The sequence below is a fragment of the Saccopteryx leptura genome, chromosome 7 (genome assembly GCF_036850995.1).
Source record: "Saccopteryx leptura isolate mSacLep1 chromosome 7, mSacLep1_pri_phased_curated, whole genome shotgun sequence".
Lineage (NCBI taxonomy): Eukaryota > Metazoa > Chordata > Mammalia > Chiroptera > Emballonuridae > Saccopteryx > Saccopteryx leptura.
The window spans coordinates 45,631,551-45,658,033 of NC_089509.1; the positions used below are offsets into that span (position 1 = coordinate 45,631,551).

A 26,483-nucleotide genomic window follows, 5' to 3' on the forward strand; every position below is an offset into this window, starting at 1 on the left:
TGAATGCCAATCGGATACCCAGCCTTGCTCAGTTTTAGATCTGAAGTCATCTGAATAAATCCTCCAAGAAATAGATGCCTGGGAGGGCAGGGCAGAGCTCTGACTGTCTGCTGCCTAACGTGCCATAAATAAGGCCTGGGCTAACCTGGGCAGCACTTGCGTATCTGGAAGAGCAGCACTGCGTCCTGTCTCCCTGCCCCTGGTAGACGTGAGCGGACCACAGGCGTTTGTTCACTTCAGCGGTGCTGATGGCTTTCATAACACGCGTATTCTTTATGTTCCTACATTATCTGTTGTCAAATTAAAGACTGGGTTTAACGTGGTTAGTTGCAGATATCTTGCTACGTCCATGATGGGGTAGTCAAATTTAACTCTTGTCTCCTGCACACAAACATTCAGATTGTACGTTAAGTATCAATGTCATCCTGTATTCTTATGCCAGCCCTGCCATTAAATCCAATTGTCATGGCAAAACTTCCAGACGAGGGTTGCCCAGTGTTAAAGCTGCCATGGAGGCTTGTGCAAGCAGAGAATGGCACAGTAGACAGATGCTAAGCTGTCATGTTAAGACGTCAGGATCTGGCTGGTCAGAAAAGCATTTGAAGACTCCAGCCTGAAGCGCAGCACGAGTGCCCCGCCCTCCCCCACCCCCCGCAGTTCTCTCAGGAGGGCGAGGTTGGAAGGGGGCTCGAAGGAGCCCTCATTTTTTACTTTATACACTTCTACGTTGCTTAAAATTGATATAAAGTATATGTATTACTTTTGAAATTAAAAGGAATAAAAATTGTTTTTTAAGAGAATTGATTATTACACTTGATCTTAGCCAAAAGGCTGAGAATCGATGAGCACTGATTACCTAACCCTGTAATAATGACACAATAACAGTAGCGACACAAGATTACTAACTGTACCCTGACTTCAAATCCTCTCAACCCCACCAAACGGACACTTTGTAAGGGTAGATTGTAGGTGACTTTGACCTTACGGTTCTTGATGTGGGTTTTTAAAGCACTGCCTATCCAGGGTAATCTCTTCAGCTCACTGGGGTCTCCTGGGGCCCCGTGTGAGGAAGTCTCACGACCGCGCCTAAACCCAAGGCACGGTGGATGGCAGTGGCTACCCGAGTGTTTATTTGCTAACCCGGATCGAGTCTAGGACTGACACAGTTTAATTATCATGCAGAGCTGCAGCTGGAGGCGGCTGGAGTGAGTTGGCATCTGCTTTTTGCAGAGCACAATTTCTGCAAGTAATTAACCACCAGAACGCTTGATTCTCTCTAATTAATGAAGAGGAAGCCTGGAATCTTCAAAGTCCACTAATGTCACGCTGCCATTGTGTCAGGATTGATCTCCTTTGTTCCAAACCAAGGAGCAGGCCTCTGCTGTCTCTCCTAATTCTTTACAAATTGAACTTTTTTTATTACTAGTTGTGACAGCTAAGTAACATGACTTCAGAAATTCACCCGCAGTTCATGCCAGCATGAGAAGCCTGAATAATAATAATTTTTTTAAAAGAACCATAATGGAACGAGCTTTCTGTCTCTGCCCCAGAATTAATCATCGTGAAGAGACACCTCCTGAAAGAAAGGTTGTTAATGAGCTCTAATGGATCTTGTAAGGTGAAGTCAGAATTATTGGGAAGTCTGCAAACAGAGGGAAAGAAGACATTCTTCCCTTTCTCTGTCCATCTCCATGTCATGCTGGGATGGAAGGTGATGCGACTTCAGTAGGGAAGGGGGACATGAGGGAGGCCACGGAAGACTTCAGTTCAATGGAGGACGCTGACGTGTTAGCCAGGCAGCCCGCCAACTCGGAACATCTCAGAGGAAAGAAGTGGAAATGGACAAATGGCCTGTTTCTGTGGCCTTATCAGTGCATATAACGAAACAACCACACAGCAGCCAGAGTGCGATCTTATTAAAACCTAAGTCAGACCATGTCACTGGTCTGCTCTGACGGCCCCATGTCTCCAAAGGAAGGCAGAGCTTATACGTCAGCCTCCAGGGTCCTCGCCCTCAGGGCACTTTCCCGTTAGGACCTCATTTTCTCTACCTTCTTCCTCACTCCACTTCAGACGCTCCGACTTCCTGGACGGTTAGCCAACACTCCAGTCAGGCGTCAGGCTCCTACATCAGGACTTTTCTGGGCAGTCTCTCTCTTTTTTTTTTATTTTTTTTTTTTTTTGAAGTTGGAAACAGGGAGGTAGTCAGACAGACTCCCGCATGAGCCCGACCGGGATCCACCCAGCATGCCTACCAGGGGGCGATACTCTGCCCATCTGGGGTATCACTCTGTTGCAACCAGAGCCAGTCTAGTGCCTGAGGCAGAAGTCACAGAGCCATCCTCAGCGCCCGGGCCAACTTTGCTCCAATGGAGCCTCGGCTGTGGGAGGGGAAGAGAGAGACAGAGAGGAAGGAGAGGGGGGAGGGGTGGAGAAGCAGATGGGCGCTTCTCCTGTGTGCCCTGGCTGGGAATCGAACCTGGGACTCCTGCATGCCAGGCTGATGCTCTACCACTGAGCCAACTGGCCAGGGCCTGGGCAGTCTCTCTATAGGACCACTTCCCAGACTTCCACTTGGTTTCCTTCAGGACTTTGCTGAAACATCCCTTTCTTTTTTTTTTTTTTTTACACAGAAAGAGAGAGTCAGAGAGAGGGATAGATAGGGACAGACAGACAGGAATGGAGAGAGATGAGAAGCATCAATCATCAGTTTTTCATTACGACACCTTAGTTGTTCATTGATTGCTTTTCTCATATGTGCCTTGACCACAGGCCTTCAGCAGACCAAGTAATTCCTTGCTCAAGCCACTGACCTTGGGTCCAAGTTGGTGAGCTTTTTTTTTTTCTCATGCCAGATGAGCCCCGTGCTCAAGCTGGTGACCTCAAGGTCTCGAACCTGGGTCCTCCACATCCCAGTTCAACGCTCTATCCACTGCGCCACCGCCTGGTCAGGGCAGAACATCACTTTCTTAATGAGGCTGACAGTGACTACACCACACAAAACGACACCCCCTCAGCCCTAGCACTCCCATTACTCTTACCCTACTATATTTTTCTCTTACCTCTGAACCTACCATATAATTTCCTTATGTATTATGTCTATTATTAAATATTTGTCTCTTCTACCTCCCACTAGAATCTAATCTCCATAGGAACAGGGATTCTTGTCTGTTCACTAGTATATTCCCCACACCTGGAACTGTGTCAGTTCAAAAAATATTTGCAGAATGAATGAATCAGTTCATAACACTTTGGAGTGTTTGTTGGTATGTGTGAAGACTGCGTGTACTCATTCAAAATGATTGTTCAAACATCTTAGAAGGCTGGGGTATAAACTGTTTCTTTTTCTTTCTCAAGTGTCTGGATGAAGTAATATTGTTGCCCTTGGCTGCCAAATGTTAATAATTAAAGCAAACAATGTGATCAAAGTTAAATATTACTTGGGGGTGCTTCTTTCTTTCTGAGAGGCTTCTGGTAGAAAAAACTAGTGTGGGACTGTCCAAAAATGATGCTTTTTTTTGGGAGGAGCGTTGGTTTTTATCCTCAGGGGTTTCTTCCTCTTTAAGTCCTCAGGGTGTGTGTGTGGGGGTCTTTAGAGATATTGTGCAGGAGAAATCATGGCTGAGGGAGAGGTGTCCTTGGTGTAATTCACCAGTGATCCTATTGAGGGGTAGCACTCTCAGGCACCTAAGGAAGAAGCAAGTCTACTGAGGATACAGGGCTGGGGCCAGAGGAGGAAGGTTTCGGCAAGGACTGCAGTGAAATCCACATCTATGGATTGCCGCCATCGCTATGGATTGTCTCCAAAGCCTCTCACAACCTTCTCATTCATGCTTCCCAACAATGGGGCCATGTAGACTCCTGCACTAGATTCTTCCCACCAAAGAATGCCAGCTGAATCCTGCGGAGTCTGAGACTTGCTGAGGGTTAGGTGAATCTGGCAGGGATGGCAATGTACAGAGATCAGAGCCCCCGGAAGTGGATAGATGCAACCTTCCATGCTCTACTTAATCCGTGCCTCATATCAATGCAGTCCTTAGCTCAGAGGGGTTGACCTCAGAGGAAAACAGGTGTGCTTTCAGTTAATAAGCCAGCTGGTGCTGGGCTAAGCCCTGAGTCATGAAACAGAGCTTCTCGCCCTGATTCTACAGCTGCTGCTTTAGTGACTTTGACCATTTATCTCTCTGCACCATGGTTTCTAACTCAACCTTCTTAATGCTTTACGAAATTCCTTCTCATTTATTCCTCTGAATAACTGTCTCTTTTTTTTTTTTCAGAGACAGAGAGAGAGTCAGAGAGAGGGATAGACAGGGATAGACAGACAGAAATGGAGAGATGAGAAGCATCAATCATTAGTTTTTCGTTGCGCATTGCGACACCTTAGTTGTTCATTGATTGCTTTCTCATATGTGCCTTGACTGTGGGCCTTCAGCAGACTGAGTGAGCCTTTGCTCAAGCCAGCAACCTTGGATCCAAGCTGGTGAGCTTTTGCTCAAACCAGATGAGCTTGTGCTCAAGCTGGCGACCTTGAGGTCTTGAACCTGGGTCTTCGGCATCCCAGTCCAATGCTCTATCCACTGCACCACCACCTGGTCAGGCTGAATAACTGTCTCTTAATTTTAGAGATAAAGAAGAAAAGATCCAAAGAGGCCAAGGTACTTACCTAAGGTCACAATGTCATTAAGAGATAAGACCAAAAATACTTAAAAATAGAACTACTATGTAATACAACAATTCCACTTATGGGTATTTATCCAAAAAAAATGAAAACAGGATATTGGAGAGACATATGCGCTCCCATGTTCATTGCAGCATTATTCACAATAGCCAAAATATGTTAACAACCTACATCTCTGTCAAAGAATAGATGGTTAAGAATATGTGGTATATATACATATACATATACACATACACATACATATATGTGTATATACTATATATGTACATATATCTGTATATGCATATATAAAATGGAAATTATGTAGCCATGAAAAAGAAAGAACAGGATTTCCTTCTTTCTCACGCAGCTGTGATAAAGTGGTGTCTGTTAGATACGTGTTTCTGGGCTGGCCCTGCTCCCTGCCCTTTTTTTTTTTTAAAGACTTTATTCAATTTCTCAGAAAGGAGAGAGAATGAGAGAGAGGAGAGAGAGAGAACGAGAGAGAGAGAGAGAGAGAGAGAGAAAGGGAGAGAGAAGGGGGAGGAGCAGGAAGCATCGACTCCCATATGTGCCTTGACCAGGTAAGCCCAGGGTTTTGAACCGGCGACCTCAGTGTTCCAGGTTGACGCTTTATCCCACTGCGCCACCACAGGTCAGGCCCTGTTCCCTTCCTAAGCTCATTGGCATCAACATAGATAGAACTTCAGGACATTATGGTCAGTGAAATAAGCCAGACAGAAAAAAATAAATACTGTATGGTACCACTTATATGTGGAATCTTAAAAAAGAAAAGTCAAACTCATAGAAACAGAGAGTAAAAAGTTGTTGCCAGGGGCTGGAGGGATAAGATGGTAAAAAACAAACAAACCAGGAACAGGCCCCGAATTTTCCCTGCAAATCCAGCTTCTGTCCACAATGGCACCCTCCTTATTTTACTCTTGGAACTAACTACAAATATAACTGCTTTCATGAGTAAAAATCAATGTTACCAATCCGAAGTTGATTATTATTAAACTGGTCTCCCCAATTTAGAGGATGGTCAGAGGTCAGAGCTGAAAACCTGAGCTAAGTCTCATGGGGGTCAAAGTATGAGTTATTATGTTTTTTAGATATTCGCAATTCAAATTCCAAGGCTGACATTTAGAATATCCCTTCAAAGCCCAGTGCTGCATAATGCTCTCGTTCTAAATAGCAAAATTGACCTTCCCTTTTAGACTCCTATTCTAAATTATTCTGGAGATTCCTCCCACTGGAGTGCTCCCGACAAGCAGCCTGGAGCAGCCCCCAGGGCGGTCCCGCTGATTTACAACTGCAATCTTGCTAAAAGGAGTGGAACGAAGCCAGGCCATTTTCTGTGAGACAGAACTCCTGGCATGAAATACTAACATCGCTGCAACTTGGCATATGACTGACTGACTGACTGACTGACTGACTGACTGACTGACTGCATGACTGCCCTCTCTTTCTTATTTCACTGAAATGGGTCATTTGTTAGAAAACTGAGGAAGCCTGTTCCTCAGCCCCTACTCCAAGGGATGAAGGAAGAAGGCTGCTCACTATGCTACTAGGTGTGTGCTTGCATGTGGCTTCCAAAAGCCAATGTTGGGTCTGCAAGCCTTTTCTGGTTAAGCTCTCATGTCAGTGGTTTGCCTTTGATGAGGGTCTGTGACTGCTGTGTGCAGAGCCCTTCTGTTTCCTGGCTTCATGGAAGGAATAAAGACTGGGCGGGATGCAAGCAGTAAGCTCCAGCTGTCCCTGCTTAAAATACAATGATTAGACGTGAATCAACTATTTGGATTTGGCAAAAATATTAACTAAATGAGGAAGGAGGTCCCTTCTCCTCATACTTATTCTCTCCCAGAAACTTGACCCATGCTGTCACTTAGTCAGTCAAATAGCTGTTGACAACTCTCTCCACCCTATTTTGCATGAAGCAAAGGGTACAGAGAGAAGAAGTGAAGCCTCACAACTTATTAAAGACTTAGCTTGGAAAATGAGGTCAGTATTTGTACAAACTCGCCCTTGCCCGATAGCTAAGTTGGTTAGAGCATTATCCAGATGCACAAAGGTTGCAGGTTCAATTCCTGGTCAGGGCACATACAGGAACAGATCAGTCTCTCTCCTTATCTCTTTCTCTCTGTCTCTCCATCCCTTCCTCTGAAATCAATCAATAATTTTTTTTTAAGTGTAGAAAACTCAAGTGGATGGTGAGTAATATGAATTAGTGAATGAATGAAGCCATTTCTAATAGCCTCTTAAGGTACATTTTCTTTTGGACACAGATGCCTGTGCTTTTATACAGGAAGTGCTCACTTAATGTCTTAATGTCATCAACAGGTTGTTGGAATTTGGTGAAACAACATAAAATAAAACTAATTTCACCATAGGCTAATTGATATAAATAAGAGTTAAGTAGCTACAGCATCTCATTAACGTTTTAACAGAATGACATTGAACAAAATGACCTATTCAAAGAACCACTGTATATTTAATCCACAGTAATCTTCTTCCCTCTACAAAATCACAGCCTTGCCGGCCTATCTTCAGTTTTCACATTTTTGAGAAAGACAAGGGTATCTTCTTGAACTCTTCAATAAGACAATAACAGGTTAAGTGCTGATTCAAATGGCAACTCTCAGCCGGTTCAGGGTTAAGAGACCGTTGGCAGTGCTACCAGGAAGTGGTGGGCACGCCCAGTAAGGGAGCTGGTGGGCTACCACCGGGAAGCAGCGGCTTACTTACAAAGTGCCGCATTACCTTCTTGCTGAGTGAAAATGGGGGCCCAGAATATGTCTTCAAATTCTCCTAAAATCCTGCTCCCCCCCAAAAAAACATGTCATGGAGTTTATTGCCATTTCCGCTCCTTAGATATCTTTAGGATCTTCTTGTCCTTCTGTCTCTCCCAAGTGCATGGAAGTCTCCTCAGTGCAGGCTGAGGGTTTTCCCTCTCTGTCTGCTCACAGGATAGGCTCATCTTTCTGCACATGGCAGCTGGGCAGTGATTAATCCACATTTTCATTGGGCCACCATGACAGAGAGGACACCCTCACTGTGGTCTGGTCAAAATTATGCAGAGTAATGCACCGATGCATCAGTTTTGATTAAACTGGAGGCATCGTCAAAGTGACATCCAGGTGTGATTCAGGTAACTTTGGAATGGTCTCTGTGGTAGATTGCAAAATCGTCACAAATACTTTCCTTCCTTCCTTGTGTATTGGCCTCTGCCACTCCTCCCATCAAGAAGTTTATTTCTTCACTCCTTCATTCTGGGTTTGACTATGTAACTTGTTTTAACTATTGCAATATTAGCAAACATGATAGAAGTAGAGACTTGGAAAACACTGTTATATTGAGGTATAACAACTCCTGTCCATTGGATCCATGAGACCAGCATGAAAATAATCTCAAGGCCCCAGCAGACAATGTGTTAATTATAGACATGTGAGTGAATCTCATCCTAGCCCAACCATCTGGACAGATGAGACTTGCAGAAGAACCAACCAGCTGATCCTAGCCCAAATCTCCAACCACAGGAATATGAACTAATAAATGATCATGCCATGCTGGCCAATTGCACAAAAGACCAGCATCTGCCCACTGTTATCAATTTCCTCTATGCTGAGATAACGGTGACTACCCAGATACACGGGGAAATTGTTTGTGAGATAAGATCACAGAAACGCTGTGCAAGGCTACAATACCAGTGCCTTACTCCTACACCCTAAGTCAGCCCTCTGACAGAATAATCCTCTGGAAACAAGACAACTGCTTTCATTTTAGGTCAGCTTTGACTCTAAGAACTGTCTTCTTTACATTGATCCAAAGTGTTTCCCTTGTGACTTCACCCATTGGTTCTGAACGCAGCACAAGAAAAACAGAACAAGTCTATCTTTCTATGTGAAAGTCCATCACATTCTTGAAGGTAATGGCCACAGCATCCCTAAGTCTTCTTTAGCCTAAAGTTCTATTTTCCCTTCAATAACTTTTTATGGGACATAATTTCAAATTTCTTGGCCACCCTATTTGCTGTCCTTCCACATGTGCCCAGTGGGTCCCTCCATGTGGTGTTCGAAAGTGAATACAGCTCTCCACTGTGGTCTGACTCTGAAACAGTGCAACAGACACTCTCACTTCCTCATCCCAGATGGCACCTGGTTCTCCCTGTAACCTAAGATCAAGTTGATTTTTGGTTGCTGCCATGTCGTGAGGATGCTCTTACAGACTATGGACAGACTCACGTGGTGAGGAACTGAGCCCTCCTGCCCATAGCTCTGTTAGTGAGCCAGATTGGATGTGGACCACCAGCCCCAGTCAAGCCTTCAAATGACTGCAGCCCTCATCCTAACTGCAACTACGTGAGAGACACTGAGCCAGAAACACCCAGATAAGCTGCTTCTGAATTTATGAACCAAAGAAACTATGAGTTAACAAATGTTTGTGGTTTTAAGCCACTCATTTTTGGTGTGTTTTGCTATGCAGCAAGAGATAACTAATACATCTTGATTTTCTGGTTGGTTATCTTTCATACCCATCCAACTTCAGGTTGTTCACACAAGAAGTAAGCATGCCTTTTCTATGTTTATCAGAACCTCCAACTGATACAAATTATAGGTATGACAGAGCCCTTGAAAGTACTGCTAGAAGTCTCCTTAAGATCAGCATTGGTTCTCTATGCAGCCCCCTTAGATAGGACCCTTTGGGTAGTTCAGAGTCCAGCCTGCTGTAAGAGAGACACCACCAAACATAGATAGTAAGACTTACACAAAGACTTAATGAATTATAGAACTTCAGAGAGTCCCAGAGGAGCCTGACCAGGCAGTGGCACAGTGGACAGAGCATTGGACTGGGATGCAAAGTACCCAGATTCGAAACCCTGAGGTTGCTAGCTTGAGCGTGGGCTCATCTGGTTTGAGTGAGGCTCACCAGCTTGAGCTCAAGGTTACTGGCTTGAGCAAGGGGTCACTCACTCTGCTGTAGCCCCCGGTCAAGGCACATATGAGAAAGCAATCAATGAACAACTAAGGTGCTGCAACGAAGAATTGATGCTTCTCATCTCTCTCCCTTCCTGCCTATCTCTATCTGTCCCTCTCTCTGTCTCTGACACACACACACACACACACACACACACACGGCCCAGAGGAATGGCAGTTACGAGTGTATATGACACATACCAACAGATTCTGATATATTGGTAAGATTCAAGGGACAATGGAAAAACAGCTAGACTACCAGTTTTGGAAGGGAAGGGCTGTTTTTGTCTTGGTCACTGCCTCTACCCCAGGTGGAGGTCAGCAACTTTTTTAAAAAATGAGTTGATGAAAAAATGGAGAGTTTGTACAGATGAAGAGAAAGAGAAGTTTAGATAGGAAAGATAGCCAGATTTGAGAAGAGTTTTATGGTCAAACTATTTTTCTGGGAGTCAATTTATCACATCAGGTGTGGGATTCCCATATGCCTGATCTCTGAACAAACTAAAGCGAGATTGATTCTTGGTGTGATAAGAAGAAGCAGAAAAAATGGCAGGTCATGAACTGTGGTTCCCACATGTCACCTAAGGTAAGCATAGATTAGTTAAACCTTGACAATTTCTTAACGAAGTATTTGTCTTGAGGAAAAATTCCATGGGAAGATTGCCTAACCTGGGAAGGCAAAGGTGTGGACTGCTGATAATGTGTGGGAAGTTAAGTCAAGTTAAGCCTAGGTCCAAGCTGAGAATTTGCACAGATGAACAGAGAGCATAGGGCTATAAGTGAGCAAAGAGACAGCCTAGACTAGAGGTATAGACTATGTGTGAGCCATGCATGGTGTCTGTCTCCATTTTAACAGCCCCTTTGGTTCTGAAGTCTTCTGGAGTCGGACTGTACTTACTGGGCAGCAAGCCCCAACCCCAGCATGTGGCTCCTCACTCTTTTTCTCTGACTGAATTCCCTGGTCCTCAAGACTTTTCTAGTTCATCTCTTGGCAGAAGCATCAGTTTTCTTGAAATGCAGATATAGATTCTTAGACAACAACGCAGCTTGGAATCTGGTAAGTCAGGTTCTGTTTGGCAAAGGGTATAGGTCAACATGGGACTTGGATTAAAACACACTTTCTCAGGAGCAACTGACTATCTTGTTTTTAGATTTCTATTTTTATGAATTAATGCAATGAAGTTTATTTACTGCTTTAATTTAAGTATGGCTCTAGATGTTGGGAACACAAAAATAAATAATATAAGGTTTCTACATTAACAGTCTCACAGCCTAATGAGAGGGTTCAAAACTGTGTGTGTGTGTGTGTGTGTGTGTGTGTGTGTGTGTGTGTGTAGCGATATAAGAGCTAAGCGTGACTAGTGGCCTATGAAGTATCATAGATGGTGGGACTGTGTGTGCGTGTGTGCGTGTGTGTGCGCGCGCGCGCGTGTGTGTGTGTGTGTGTGTGTGTGTGTGTGTGAAGCTTGTGGGGAGCTATGGAAGACTGTCAGGGAAAGCGCCATCAAAAAGGTGATGCTCAAACTGAATCTTGAAGAAATATAAAAGATCACTAGGTAGATGAGATCACTGGGCAGATCTAGAGCCATAGAAGAGCATGATGGGTTTGGGGAAGAATGAAGATTTAGTATGGCCAAAGTTTAGGACATATTTATGTGATGAAGGGAGGGATAAAAAGATGATCTGAAATAAATGATAAGAGATGAACCTTGGAAAGCAGGCCAATGTCTCCAGATCTTGATGAATCTTAACTACTAATGTAGGGAGTTTAGAATTTATCTTGTAGGTGGCAGGGAATCATAGAAGAATTTTCAACAGAAGAGTGATGCATTCTGATTTGTAATTTTAAAAGATAACTGATGGCAGAATGTTGGTGAATTGGAGGTCAGGATGGTGATTGGGTAGCTAATACAGCAATTTAGGGAAAAAGTGGAGAAACTGTGATAACAGTGGATGAGGAAGAGGAGAGGATGAACACCAAATCAGTCAATCTTTCTTTCTTTCTTTCTTTCTTTCTTTCTTTCTTTCTTTCTTTCTTTCTTTCTTTCTTTCTTTCTTTCTTTTTCTTTTTCTTTTTAAGTGAGAAGCAGGGAAGCAGAGAAACAGACTCCTGCATGTATCTTGACAGGGATCCACCCAGCAAGCTCCCTTCTGGGCTATGCTTTGCCCATCTGGGACTTTTGTTTTATTGCTTAGCAACCGAGCTAAGCACCTGAGGTGAGACCTTGTAGCCATCTCCAGCTCCCGGGCCAACTTGCTCCAACTGGACCATGGCTGCAGGAGGGGAAGAGAGAGATAAAGAGAAAGAAGGGAGAGGGGAAAGGGTGGAGAAGCAGATGGGCACTTCTCCTGTGTGCCCTGACCAGGAATCGAATCCAGTACATTCATATGCTGAGCCAATGCTCTATCACTGAGCCAACTGGCCAGGGCCTAACACTGAATCTTAATGGAAGAAATATAGAAGATCACAAGGTAGATGAGATCACCTAGTAGCATCTGAATGCACAAGGCCTGGCAGAGACCGGAGGGTGGTTGATGACTATATTGAGAAGGCAGCTAAACAAGCCCAAGGTTTCCAGCTCAAGCACTTGATTGAAGTAATTTGATGCAGTAGAGCTGAATATGTGGGTGAGCTTTTTGTTGCTAAGCAAAAGACCAGTTTTAATATTACAATTTGACATTTATCAACCTCTTAGGGAGGTATGAAAAAGGTAAGATGTTGTGAAGGAGAGAAGAGGTCAGAGTACAAAGAAAATTATGGTTCAGAACAGTTAAGTGTCAAACTGAATGCCAGCAGCATGAAGAACAGTCAAGGACATTCTTGTGGGAATTCTAACTGAAAATAGCTCTCAGAGCTGGACTGCTGGACTGGCAGGCCCATGTGTTCTGGCAAGGTGTGGGTGCCGTCCCTATGAGCTGGCTTGCATGGGTCCCTGGATGACCTTGGTCTATAGTTAGCTCTCACAATCAGCTGTGGCTGGTTTCCGAGGTAGCTGCATTGGCAGCTGACAACTTGGGAAGTATATTTTCTTCTCTGTAAAGAGGTGTGCCTATATCAATACATTTCCCAAGAAGCTACTCTTCCTGGTTTGACTGAGGACTTCTGTGGGGAAAATCAGCTAACAGTTTCTGTAAGGCTATTAAAAATCAATTGCTTTGCTTTTGAGTAGAAATATCATGAACTCTTGGGTAACTCAGAAGAATCAAAGTATAAGCTGTACCCCTAGAAAATATGTCAAGGAAATGTCAGCTTGCATGCTCTAGTTCATTAGAGAATCTTTGCACCTTCTCTATATCACACTAAAAAGCAAGTAGAATATACGGATTCAGAGGCAGAGAAGGAATCTAACCCTAAAAGAGTAGAAGTCAATGACCCCTCTTGAGATCTGAAGTTGGAATACAAAAAATCTGACTTTGAGACTCTCAAATTAAAATAAAAAAGGATATTACAGTCCCTTAGAGTTTATGTCAAAACCTCTGGTAGTAAGTTTGCTTTAGTGTATGGTAACTAGGGAAAATATTGAGATATTATAATAATGTTTTTGTTTTTGTTTTGGTTTGTTTGCAAATTGAGTTTTAGTTCCTGTGCTTCACCCAGTAAACACTAGAGGGAGTAAGTCAGATAGAGGAAAAAGACTACCGTGAGAATGGAAAGGAATCAAGATGAGAAAGAATTTTTGCATTTCACTAAGGCACAGAATGTTACTTAAGTAGACAGAGTCTTTATGCTATGATCCAGTGACTTTATGTTTGAAACCCAGTACCAAAAAAAACTTTATGATCTGCTGAGCCTGTTCAGAATCCAAAACCATTACTTTCTAACCAGATTCTACATTTTAGGCATTTGGAGAGTCAATACAATATAGCTATACCTGTGAGTCTGTAATTTTAGAAGACATGGTATTTGGATTAATAACCTTTCACAGATATAGGATTTTTTGTTTACAACACTAATAGTCATACTTCCAGTGTTCAAAGTGAATAGTAATGATACAGGTGTTTTCAGACACTTGTAAGAATCAAATGTACTCTTTGTAGATATATTATATTGGAAGACTTCCCCTCTTCATTTTCTCCATAGTTTTCTTAAATTAACTCTTCATTAAAATCACCACTTTACAATCTAGAAACACCAAAGTTAACTGGCCTGATGTTATGCACATGTCCATGAGAACTAATATTTTATTTTTCTGATTTAAATTTCCAGTTCCTTAGTTGCTCTTGAAAATGCCAAAAGAGTTAGTGAAAGCTAGTCAAATCCCCTATCTAAAAAAATAAATTAACTACTAATCACTAGAATCAGAAACAAGTATCTTATTTATTTATTTATTTATTTATTCAGACAATTAATTTTAACAAGGTGGTATTTGTTAACTAGAATACATAGATTTAGATAAAACATCTCCACATCATTTGGTCAATCAATTGTCGTATACCCATCACCCAAAGTCAAATCATCCTCCATCACCTTTTATTTGAGAAACAAGTATCTTTTTAAAAAGCTTCTTAAGAGACTATTCAACTGAATGTTAGAATATTTCACTGAAAGATAAACTAAAAATTCTATGAAATATTATCCTTAAACCGTAGCAGATATTTAACTGTTAAAGCTTGTGTGAATTCAAATGTAAGAAATATCACAATAAAACATGCTAAATTAAAAAGGTTATCTGCCCTTTTACAAACGGCGGGGTCAGCCTCACCTGGATATTAATATCAAGAGGGTAGAAATAACATTATGAACTTCCTTAGGCAGTGTCTGTCGGAAATGATCAATTAAATTGACAAGGAAAGCTTAGCCCGAAATTTGGGTTTGCGTTTCGTTAGTCATGCATTATACTACTTACCTCTCAGGGCAGACCTTTAATTTCAGAAAGTGCTGAGGTTCATTACTGTACCGGCTATCAAAAGTCTTTGGCAGAAATACCATTTATCCTTGCTGTGGTAATGAACAGATTTATAACATTCTGGTGTCACCATTCCTGAAAAAGCACATTCATTTGAATATTTCTTCCACAAACATAGTGCAATATTTCATGAAGGCACATAGATGTAGAATACTATAGAGAGATATTGCTGGTGAATGACAGAACGTCTGGTTGATTTACATGAAATCCCAAGTGCTCGTATGAGAATAGGTTAGGTTTAGATTGACGAGCAAATGTGTAACCAGACTTCTGGCTGACAAATGGCAGAACTATGCCAGCGCATTAGCTTCTCTGGAGAGAGACCAAAAGTAAGGCGGGAGGATCAATTTCATTCCATAAAGGGCACTCAAATCTAATGCATGGCAGGATGGCCGGGATATTAAGCACATATAGATTTTAACACCCCAAAATAGTACTGGGCAAGTTTAGAGTTGAACTGGCATCCACATCAGTGACCAAACTCTTATCAAATGTTCCTGTATCATGTGTGTTGATGTTTACATTCCTTCAGAAGGATCTCAGTGTTTTCAAGAGTCTATTTTATTGGCAGCTTTGGTTTAAAGTTACTAGCCTGTAAAAAATGGCTTGTTTGGCTAAACTAGAAAATGAAAATGAAAACTGATGAGATTAGTATTAAAAATGATGCCAAGTACTAAATGATCCAGCTTGGATTCGATTTATGTTGGTTGGGCACAGCTGAGGACAGAGACATCCACACAGCTTTGTGAAGAAGGATGAAGTATTTGGATCACACTCTCCTTTCCAGGCTGAGGCTAAAAGGTCAGCAATGTCAGCCCGCCTTCAAGGAAGTGGTATGAGGGTGACGGTAGATACCGTTCTCTGAGTTGCGCGTTGTGCCAGGACCACTGCTCAGCACAGGAGGTGCGTGGTCTCATTTAATTCTTACCACCACATTGTGGGGTTGCGTTTGTGAACTTGCTCTAATTTATGAGCCTGAGGCTCAAAGAGATCAGTCGACTTGTTCAGGGTCATGCTACACTACTTCTTGAACGGCTGATGAACAGTACTGGTAGAGGTTTGGCAGTTTATAAACCTGTGCTATTTGAAGAGTGTGGAAGCAAGAGCAGGAAGCCTTTCAGAAGCCTGGGTCTGAATCCTGACTCTACCATTCACTGGCTGTGTGATAGCAGGAAAAGTTCTAATCTCGCTGAACTGTCTCCCTATCTATAAGGAATGTGTGCCTCGTGTGTGGCGAAGTATTAGATTTTTTAAACCACCTTTCATTTCTAACCTGTAATTCCATAAGCCCTCAAGGGGCTTTTAATTCCCTGCAATTGTGGTGCCTGCTTAGTCTTTTGCTCTTTAAGTGAACTCAGATGTGAGGAAACACTTCTATTTGAAATTCAAAAGCTGACTTAATTTCTGCCATAAAGACGTTATTCCTTTCCTGCAGAATTTATTTCCTCCATGGTTTGCGTTAACACAGACCATCTTCTGAGTCCCAGGTGGATGAGCCCATTGTGTGCTGAGTGTCATGCTCTGCCTGTAAGTGAGCTCTAGTAAGGCCTGTAGGACACATTAGAGACACAAAGTGATATTTTATATTATCACAGAAGAAAACCGTAGAAGTTAGCTTTCATTTGAAGACAACAGAAGTTACTTCTAGTGGATTAGAGAATTAACTATCCATGCTATTGCTGATTTGAGATGTTTTGTTCTATTTCTGTAAATTAATGAGTTTTTGTTCATTGTGTCCCTTTTCTTAGGTACGATTCATTATGATACGCTGGCGAGTTTTCCCTAGAAACTGTTGTCGACACTTGAAGCGTCCCCCTTTCTGGTTTGGCTGCACCAATTCTCCTGTTGATGGAAATGTATACATTGGCTCCTCAGCCTTGGGCACTCATCTGCCTCCGCAGCTTGATCGCTGTTCGGCATTCTTGAGGATCAGATGACAGGGCCAGGCTGTATTCAGGGAGCAACATTGGAAAATTCCTTTGATGTTGTGCCTTGTGACACTCAATGGCTAAATCCAAGCTTTTGCTGTTTGACTAAATGCCAAACGTGCTAGTTCCTGAATGTCTGTTATCTTACAAATAGTTGAATGGAACAATAAGAATAAACCATTGGAAAAACTATCTCAAAACTTTTTTGCAGGGCAAATTAAGGCAAAGCTTTGATAAGCTGGAAAGCTAGTTGAACAGAATCTACTAGTTAATTAGAAACTCAGGTATAATAGTTTAAATATATTTATTTACCATACATTAACCCTTTGAGTAGTTCAAGCATTCATGTACATCCTTGTGCCTCCTGATCATTCAGAGTACGATCATAACAACAAAAATTTTTATTTTAAAAATGTGTAAGGCAACATTAGAAAAAGGTAAATGTATGTTCTTCTTGTTTCCATAAATTGGTTATCAAACAAACATGATTTTAAGTTAATAAAACTGTAACTGGAACTAATTTTATTTAAAAAAACAAAACAAAAACAAAACTCACTCCCAGGGGCCAGAGAGCATGGAAAAAAGTCACTACACGAAGGGTTAACAGTCACTTATGTATAAGGCATTAGGAAGGCAAAGAGGGGCAAGAGTTCAGATGGGGCTTTTATCCATAGTCTCTTCTGGTTTTCTTCTACCCATTATTGTTGGAAATTTTGTTCATTTCCTTCCAAACCCTTGCTTGCTTATTTATTTATTTATTTATTTTACAGAGATACAATCATATAGAATATATATTTTTGAACACATTTTTATTCATTTAACATTATAAAAATGTCATCTAAGCTTCATATAAACATGTAATAATGTGCTTCATATAAACATTTCCTTATTTACTTTAAATTTAAGTTGTTTCCATTTGTTTTTTCATGACAAAAAATGTTATGAATGAAATTGCTATTCAAAGAGGTTTCCCCATACTATTTACTCTTTTGTATTTCTTTTTTTTTTTTTTTTTATAAATAAATTTTTATTTTAATGGGGTGACATCAATAAATCAGGGTACATATAGTACATATATTCAAAGAAAACATGTCCAGGTCATCTTGTCATTCAATTCTGTTGCATACATTTTTTTTTTTTTAATAAATTTTTATTAATGGTAATGGGATGACATTAATAAATCAGGGTACATATATTCAAAGAAAACATGTCTAGGTTACCTTGTCATTAAATTATGTTGCATACCCCTCGCCCAAAGTCAGATTGTCCTTCGCCACCCTCTATCTAGTTCTCTGTGCCCCTCCCCCTCCCCCTAACTCTCCCCCTGTCCTCCCTCCCCCCACCCCTGGTAACCACCACACACTTGTCCATGTCTCTTAGTCTCATTTTTATGTTCCACCAATGTATGGAATCATGTAGTTCTTGTTTTTTTCTGATTTACTTATTTCACTCCTTATAATGTTATCAAGATCCCACCATTTTGCTGTAAATGATCTGATGTCATCATTTCTTATGGCTGAGTAGTATTCCATAGTGTATATGTGCCACATCTTCTTTATCCAGTCTTCTATTGAAGGGCTTTTTGGTTGTTTCCATGTCTTGGCCACTGTGAACAGTGCTGCAATGAACATGGGGCTACATGTGTCTTCACGTATCAATGTTTCTGAGGTTTTGGGGTATATACCCAGTAGAGGGATTGCTGGGTCATAAGGTAGTTCTATTTGCAGTTTTTTGAGGAACCACCATACTTTCCTCCATAATGGTTGTACTACTTTACAGTCCCACCAACAGTGAATGAGGGTTCCTTTTTCTCCACAGCCTCTCCAACATTTGCTATTACCCGTCTTGTTGATAATAGCTAATCTAACAGGGGTGAGGTGGTATCTCATTGTAGTTTTGATTTGCATTTCCCTAATAACTAATGAAGCTGAGCATCTTTTCATATATCTGTTGGCCATTTGTATCTCTTCCTGGGAGAAGTGTCTATTCATGTCCTCTTCCCATTTTTTTATTGGATTGTTTGTTTGTTTGTTGTTGAGTTTTATGAGTTCTTTGTAAATTTTGGATATTAGGCCCTTATCTGAGCTGTTGTTTGAAAATATCATTTCCCATTTAGTTGGCTGTCTGTTTATTTTTTTATCAGTTTCTCTTGCTGAGCAAAACCTTTTTATTCTGATGTAGTCCCATTCATTTATCTTTGCCTTCACTTCTCTTGCCATTGGAGTCAAGTTCATAAAATGTTCTTTAAAACCCAGGTCCATGAGTTTAGTACCTATGTCTTCTTCTATGTACTTTATTGTTTCAGGTTTTATATTTAGGTCTTTGATCCATTTTGAATTAATTTTAGTACACGGGGACAGGCTGTAGTCGAGTTTCATTCTTTTGCATGTGGCTTTCCAGTTTTCCCAACACCATTTGTTGAAGAGGCTTTCTTTTCTCCATTGTGTGTTGTTGGCCCCTTTATCAAAGATTATTTGACCATATATATGTGGTTTTATTTCTGGGCTTTCTATTCTGTTCCATTGGTCTGAGTGTCTATTTTTCTGCCAATACCATGCTGTTTTGATTATTGTGGCCCTATAATATAGTTTAAAGTCAGGTATTGTAATGCCCCCAGCTTCATTCTTTTTCCTTAGGATTGTTTTGGCTATTCGGGGTTTTTTATAGTTCCATATAAATCTGATGATTTTTTGTTCCATTTCTTTAAAAAATCTCATAGGGATTTTGATGGGAATTGCATTAAATTTGTATATTGCTTTGGGTAATATGGCCATTTTGATTATATTTATTCTTCCTATCCAAGAACAAGGAATATTTTTCCATCTCATTGTATCTTTTTCGATTTCCCTTAACAATGCTTTGTAATTTTCATTATATAGGTCCTTTACATTCTTTGTTATGTTTATTCCTAGGTATTTTATTTTTTGTTGTTGCAATCGTGAAGGGGATTATTTTTTTGAGTTCGTTTTCTAATATTTCATTGTTGGCATAGAGAAAGGCTATGGACTTCTGTATGTTAATTTTGTATCCTGCGACCTTACTGTATTGGTTTATTGTTTCTAATAATCTTTTTGTGGAGTCCTTCGGGTTTTCAATGTATAGGATCATATCATCAGCAAAAAGTGATACCTTTACTTCTTCTTTTCCAATATGGATGCCTTTTATTTCTTTGTCTTGTCTGATTGCTCTGGCCAGAACTTCTAGCACCACGTTAAATAAGAGTGGAGAGAGTGGACAACCCTGTCTTGTTCCTGATTTAAGGTAGAAAGTCCTCAGTTTTATGCCGTTTAAAATGATGTTGGCTGATGGTTTATCATATATGGCCTTTATCATGTTGAGATATTTTCCTTCTATACCCATTTTGTTGAGAGTCTTAAACATAAAATTGTGTTGTATTTTATCAAAAGCCTTTTCTGCATCTATTGATAAGATCATGTGGTTTTTGTTCTTTGTTTTGTTGATATGGTGTATTACGTTAACCGTTTTGCGTATGTTGAACCATCCTTGAGATTCTGGGATGAATCCCACTTGATCATGATGTATTATTTTTTTAATATGTTGTTGTATTTGGTTTGCCAGTATTTTGTTTAGAATTTTAGCATCTGTATTCATTAGAGATATTGGTCTGTAGTTTTCTTTCTTTGTGCCATCCTTGCCAGGTTTTGGTATGAGGGTTATGTTGGCCTCATAAAATGTGTTTGGAAGTATTGCTTCTTCTTCAATTTTTTGGAAGACTTTGAGTAGAATAGGAACCAAGTCTTCTTTGAATGTTTGATAGAATTCACTAGTATAACCGTCTGGGCCTGGACTTTTATTTTTGGGGAGGTTTTTAATAGTTTTTTCTATTTCCTCCCTGCTGATTGGTCTGTTTAGGCTTTCTGCTTCTTCATGACTCAGTCTAGGAAGGTTGTATTGTTCTAGGAATTTATCCATTTCTTCTAGATTGTTGTATTTGGTGGCATATAATTTTTCATAGTATTCTACAATAATTCTTTGTATATCTATGATGTCTGTGGTGATCTCTCCTCTTTCATTTTGGATTTTATTTATTTGAGTCCTGTGCCTTTTTTCCTTGGTGAGTCTTGCCAAGGGTTTGTCAATTTTGTTGATCTTTTCAAAGAACCAGCTCCTTGTTTTATTGATTTTTTCTATAGTTTTTCTGTTCTCTATTTCATTTATTTCTGCTCTGATTTTTATTATCTCCTTTCTTCGGCTGGTTTTGAGTTGTCTTTGTTCTTCTTTTTCTAGTTCCTTAAGGTGTGAAGTTAAGTGGTTTACTTCGGCTCTCTCTTGTTTGTTCATATAGGCCTGAAGTGATATGAACTTTCCTCTTATTACTGCTTTTGCTGCTTCCCAGAGATTCTGATATGTCGTATTTTCATTTTCATTTGTCTGTATGTATCTTTTGATCTCTGCGCTTATTTCTTCTTTGACCCATTCATTTTTTAGAAGTATGTTGTTTAGTTTCCACATTTTTGTGGGTTTTTCCCCCTCTTTTTTGCAATTGAATTCTAGTTTCAAGGCTTTATGATCAGAAAATATGCTTGGTACAATTTCAATTTTTCTAAATTTGCTGATATTGTCTTTGTGGCCCAACATATGGTCAATTCTTGAGAATGTTCCATGTACACTAGAGAAAAATGTATACTCTGTCGCTTTGGGATGAAGTGTCCTGTAGATGTCTATCATATCCAGGTGTTCTAGTATTTCGTTTAAGGCCACTATATCTTTATTGATTCTCTGTTTGGATGACCGATCTAGAGCCGTCAGCGGAGTATTGAGGTCTCCAAGTATGATTGTATTTTTGTTAGTTTTTGTTTTAAGGTCAATAAGTAGCTGTCTTATATATTTTGGTGCTCCTTGGTTTGGTGCATATATATTAAGGATTGTTATGTCTTCTTGATTCAGTGTCCCCTTAATCATTATGAAGTGACCATTTTTGTCTCTGAGTACTTTTTCTGTCTTGTAGTCAGCATTATCAGATATGAGTATTGCTACACCTGCTTTTTTTTGGGTGTTGTTTGCTTGGAGTATTGTTTTCCAGCCTTTCACTTTGAATTTGTTTTTATCCTTGTTGCTTAGATGTGTTTCTTGTAGGCAGCATATAGTTGGATTTTCTTTTTTAATCCATTCTGCTACTCTGTGTCTTTTTATTGGTAAGTTTAATCCATTTACATTTAGTGTAAGTATTGACACTTGTGGGTTCCCTACTGCCATTTTATAAATTGCTTTCTGTTTGTTTTGTATCTAGTTTGATTCTTCTCTTTTGTTTTTCTATCATTTGTTTCTGTTTGTTTGTGTTCCATACTTCTTTCCTCTGTTGCTACCTTTTTTAAGTCATGTGTTTTTGTGGTGGTTTTTTCTAGGGTGGTTACCATTAAGTAATGAAAAGGGTACCTACCATATTCATTGTAGTACCCTATCTTATAAGTATTTCTGCACTTCATCGTCCTTTGCTACTGTTAATCTCCATTCTCTCCCCCCTTTTTTTTCCTTTGTTGTCACAGTTTAAGTTTGGTTTTATTGTGTTCTTGGTGGAGCTGTTACTTGTGGTGTTGTTTTCTTTTGTTCTTTGAATCTGGTTGGAAAACCCCCTTTAGTATTTCCTGGAGTGGGGGCTTTCTGTTGATAAATTCTCTCATCTTTTCTGTATTTGTGAATGTTTTTATATCTCCTTCATACTTGAAGGATAGCTTTGATGGGTATAGTATTCTTGGCTGAAAGTTCCTCTCTTTCAGGGCTTTAAATATTGGGGTCCACTCTCTTCTAGCTTGTAGAGTTTCTGCTGAGAAATCTGATGATAATCTAATAGGGCTTCCTTTATATGTTGTACTCTTCTTTTCCCTGGCTGCCTTGAGAATTTTTTCTTTGTCATTGGTTTGTGTCATCTTTATTATGATGTGCCTTGGAGTGGGTTTGTTGGGGTTAAGAAAACTCGGTGTTCTGTTTGCTTCTTGAATTTGAGGCTTTAGTTCTTTCCACAGGCTTGGGAAGTTCTCGTCTATTATTTGTTTGAGTATATTCTCCATTCCATTTTCTTTCTCTTCTCCCTCTGATATACCTATTATTCTTATGTTATTCTTTCTGATGGAGTCAGACAATTCCTGTAGGGCTTTCTCGTTTTTTATTATTTTTGAGTCTCTTTCTTCTTCTCTCTGTTGTGCCTCAAGTTGTTTGTCTTCTATTTCACTAATCCTATCTTCAATCTGGGTTGTTCTGCTAGCTAAGCTTGTTACCTCGTTTTTCAGCTCGTGAATTGAGTTTTTCATTTCTGTTTGATTTGTTTTTATAGTTTCAATTTCCTTGGTAATATATTCTTTGTGTTCATTGAGTTGTTTTCTGATCTCCCTATATTGCCTTTCTGTGTTTTCTTGTATATCTCTGAGTATTTTTAAGATTTCTATTTTAAATTCTCTGTCATTTAGCTCCAAGGCTTCCAATATGTTAAGTCTTTTCTCCATAGATTTTTCCACATCTATTTGTGTTACCTCTCTTTCTTTTGTATCCAAAATATTCTATTTCCTCTTTCTTATTGGCATCTGAGGGTGGTCTTGTTGATAGCACTAATTAGAATTAATAAAGAGTAAAAAGTAAAAAAAAAAAAACAAAAAACAAAAAAAAAAAACAAAAAAAACCCCAAAAAACAAAGGGTAAAACACCCCACAAAAAAAAGCAGTAATAATTTATTATTTCCCCCTTTTTTTTTCTTTCTTCTCCTTCCCTCCTCTCCCCTCCTCAGGGAAATATCATGCCTATAATGGAGGGCCTGGTTTGCGGTGAAGAGTTCAAGGGGCAAAAAAAAAAAAAAAAGGGGAGTAGGGACCTACTAAATGCAAAAAAAAAAAAAAAAAAAAAAAAAGGAAGAAAATCTTAGACAAGCATAAGTTGATCTGCCTGCGGGTGATGGTCAACTAAGAGATATAATGAGAGGGATAAGAGGGAACCAGAAAAAAGGACAAAAAAAGGAATAATAAAGAAGAAAAAATAAAAATAATAAGTAAAAATATGTTGTATTAAGTGGAGCAAAGACCAAATACAATGGAGAACTTGGGTTGGGAGGACCCAAAATGCCACAAAAATAAACTAACAAGAAAAAAACAAAAACAAAAGCGAAAAAGAAAAATAAAGCCAAAAAAAACCTTGAGTCCCAAATTAACTAATTTGTTCGTGATTGAGGATTAAATGGGAGGAAAGTAAAACGAGAAAAGAAAAAATGAATAGAAAGGAAAAAATAAGAAAAAGAGAAAAACGAAGGAAGAAATAAAAAAGGAAGAGAAAAAAACAAAATAAAGCAAAAACAAACAAACAAACAAACAAAAAAACAAAAGAGGAGAGAGTGAGAGTTAAGTGTCCTGGAGTATAACCCCAAAGGAGGGTGAGGATGAAGAAGAGAAATAAAATGTAACACTTATGGGTAGTGTAGTTCAAGAAAAGGGAAGCATAAGATGGGCAGAGAATAGAAGGACCGAGGTGGAGGAAATAAAGGCAATAAGATAGAAGAAACAAACAACAACAACAACAACAACAAAAAAATTAGTGGAACAAGTTGTAAAGTCTGTGGATTTTTCTTGATTTTGAGATGTTAACTTCTTCCTTTTTCTTTTCTCTCCCTCTTCCTGGTCGGTGACTCTGTACCCCAGGCTCTGCCCCTGTGTCACATTTAGGTAGGGATTTGCAGTTGATGGGATTCTATGGCAATGTCATATAATTGGCTTTAGTCTTGCTGGTAGTCAAGGCTTGTTGGCGTTTGCAGGGTCCAACGATGAGAGAGTTTGCTTTCGTGGATTCTCTCTCCTAGTCCCCCCTTCCTGAATTAGCAGCCTGGTGATCCAGCTATAAGGCTGCCACTGCTTCTGCCTGGGGAGTAAGAGGCTCAAAGAGCTGGGAAATCCCCACTCTATCCCCACTCAGTGCAAGGCTTTGGGAAGGGCTCTGACAGTCAGGGCCTCCAGTGTAATCAGGCGGGGGTGGGAGTCAATTGATGTCAAGGTGACTGTTCAGCGCCTAGCATTCAGTTGGACCTCTCAACCCAGGCTTTCCACACTTTGTAGCCTGTTTTGGCTGGTAAGAAGAGGCACTAGTCTCTGCTTGCGACTAGTGTGGTATAGATCTTATTATCTGCCAAGTCCTTCTTGTTAGCGTTTATCCCTGAATATGGAGGCTCTATCAATCAGAAGTTGCCCCCGCCCCTTTAGCGAGAGGCACTAAAAAATATCACGCCTCTTGTCTTGGGTTGGTGATCTGAGAGAGATCTTATCAATTAGAACCGAGGGTGCGCAGATTTCACGGGTTAAGTTAATTTTAGTAATTGGGTCGCAGCTGTGCTCCCGAAGGTATTTCAGGCTGCCTGCGCGTGCCCCTCCCCCAACGCTTGATTGTTAGCTTGAATGGCTGGGTGAGGTGCCCCACCCGCGGAGAGAATCTCCCAAGTAGGGAATACCGCCCTGGGGCCTCTCCCGCTCCCCGTGCGCGGGCCGCTGGGAACGTTAGCGGTGCTCAGTCTGCAATGCTCGGTCTGCATCCAGACCGGGAGCGCGCCAGCGGCTGCTCGCCACTCCGGAGTGTGGGCGGTGCTCGCTCTGCAACCGACCCGGGCGCTGCTCGCGGCGGCTCGCGGCGGAGGCTGGCGGCGGCGGCTGGCGGCTGGTGGCGGCGGCTGGCAGTGGCTGCTCGCGGCTGCTGCTCGTGGCTCCCGAGTGCGGGATGACTTACCACAGGCGCACTTCTTCGCGGCTTGAATGAACGTCCCTGCGGTAGCTTCCTCCACACCCTCGTCTCTCAGATTCAAGTGATAACAGTCCTTTTGCTTTCAGTTTGTGTGGAACTCCGTAATGCTCCGAAGATAAATTTTCCTGTTTCTAGTTGATAAATTTGTTGTGATTTTGGGGAGATCTGTCGGACGCGCTGCTCACGGTGCCATTTCCGTGACGTCACTCTCTTTTGTATTTCTTAAGAAAAATTATCATATGTGAAATTGTTAAATCAAAAAAGACAATTTAAAATACTCATTGTTGTCAATATGTGTTGTAATTTTTTTCCAAAGCTGTTATATCAATTTATACTCAAAATTCCATTGCTTAACTATAAGTTTCTCCTTACTATCTCCATCATTACTGGGTTTTTGTTTGTTTATAATTTTTGCTTGTATAACAGGAAAATGCAGAATTAACACTCATCTCTATTGAATTCACATAATAACCTTGCCAAGTCGACAGTTTACGGATGAATCAATACAGGAAAAGATTAACTGACTTGCCCAAGTCAATACAACTATTATCAGAGCTGGAACTTGATCTTGCTTCTTCTGAGTCCAGGCCTGCTGTGTACAGTGGTACCTTGAGATACAAACAGACGAACATACGAATTTTTTTTTTAAGATACGAGCTGCGACTTGGTCCGTATTTTTGTTCGAGATCCGAGTGAAATTCCAAGATACAAGTGGTGATTCGGGAAGCTGCCGCTAGTTGGCACATGGGTCCAGTATTGGCAGTTTGATATACGAGTTGACTGACTTACAAGCTCGGTTACAGAACAAATTAAATTAATATCTCAAGGTACCACTGTACTCCATTCTACCATTGCTGCCCCTTAAATAACCAGATGAGTCTAAGCTAATGAGGACTCCAAGATAAGCTTGGAGAAGCCCGGTGGTTGGTATGTATAAAGATGAAATTGATGAGGCCCTGGCCGGTTGGCTCAGTAGTAGAGCGTCGGCCTAGCATGCAGGAGTCCCGGGTTCGATTCCTGGCCAAGGCACACAGGAGAAGTGCCCATCTGCTTCTCCACCCCTCCCCCTCTCCTTCCTCTCTGTTTCTCTTTTCCCCTCCCGCAGCCGAGGCTCCACTGGAGCAAAGTTGGCCTGGGCGCTGGGGATGGCTCCTTGGCCTCTGCCTCAGGTGCTAGACCAGCTCTGGTCTCAACAGAGTGACGCCCTGAATGGGCAGAACATCGCCCCCTGGTGGTCATGCCAGGTGGATCCCGGTCAGGCGCATGCGGGAGTCTGTCTGACTGCCTCCCC

General features: G+C 40.9%; 1 protein-coding gene and 1 pseudogene across 2 annotated transcripts in view; both read right to left on the reverse strand.

Annotated features, from left to right (window-relative positions):
* ITGB6 (integrin subunit beta 6) overlaps positions 1-14,717 on the reverse strand; it is a 164,591-nt gene extending 149,874 nt beyond the window's left edge. For both annotated transcript variants that reach the window (XM_066345473.1, XM_066345469.1), the window contains exon 1: positions 14,478-14,717. The gene's annotated coding sequence lies outside the window, so the exon portion shown is untranslated. The remainder of the gene's footprint in view (positions 1-14,477) is intronic.
* LOC136379155 (U2 spliceosomal RNA) lies at positions 626-843 on the reverse strand (annotated as a pseudogene).
* Positions 14,718-26,483: the final 11,766 nt, after the last annotated feature.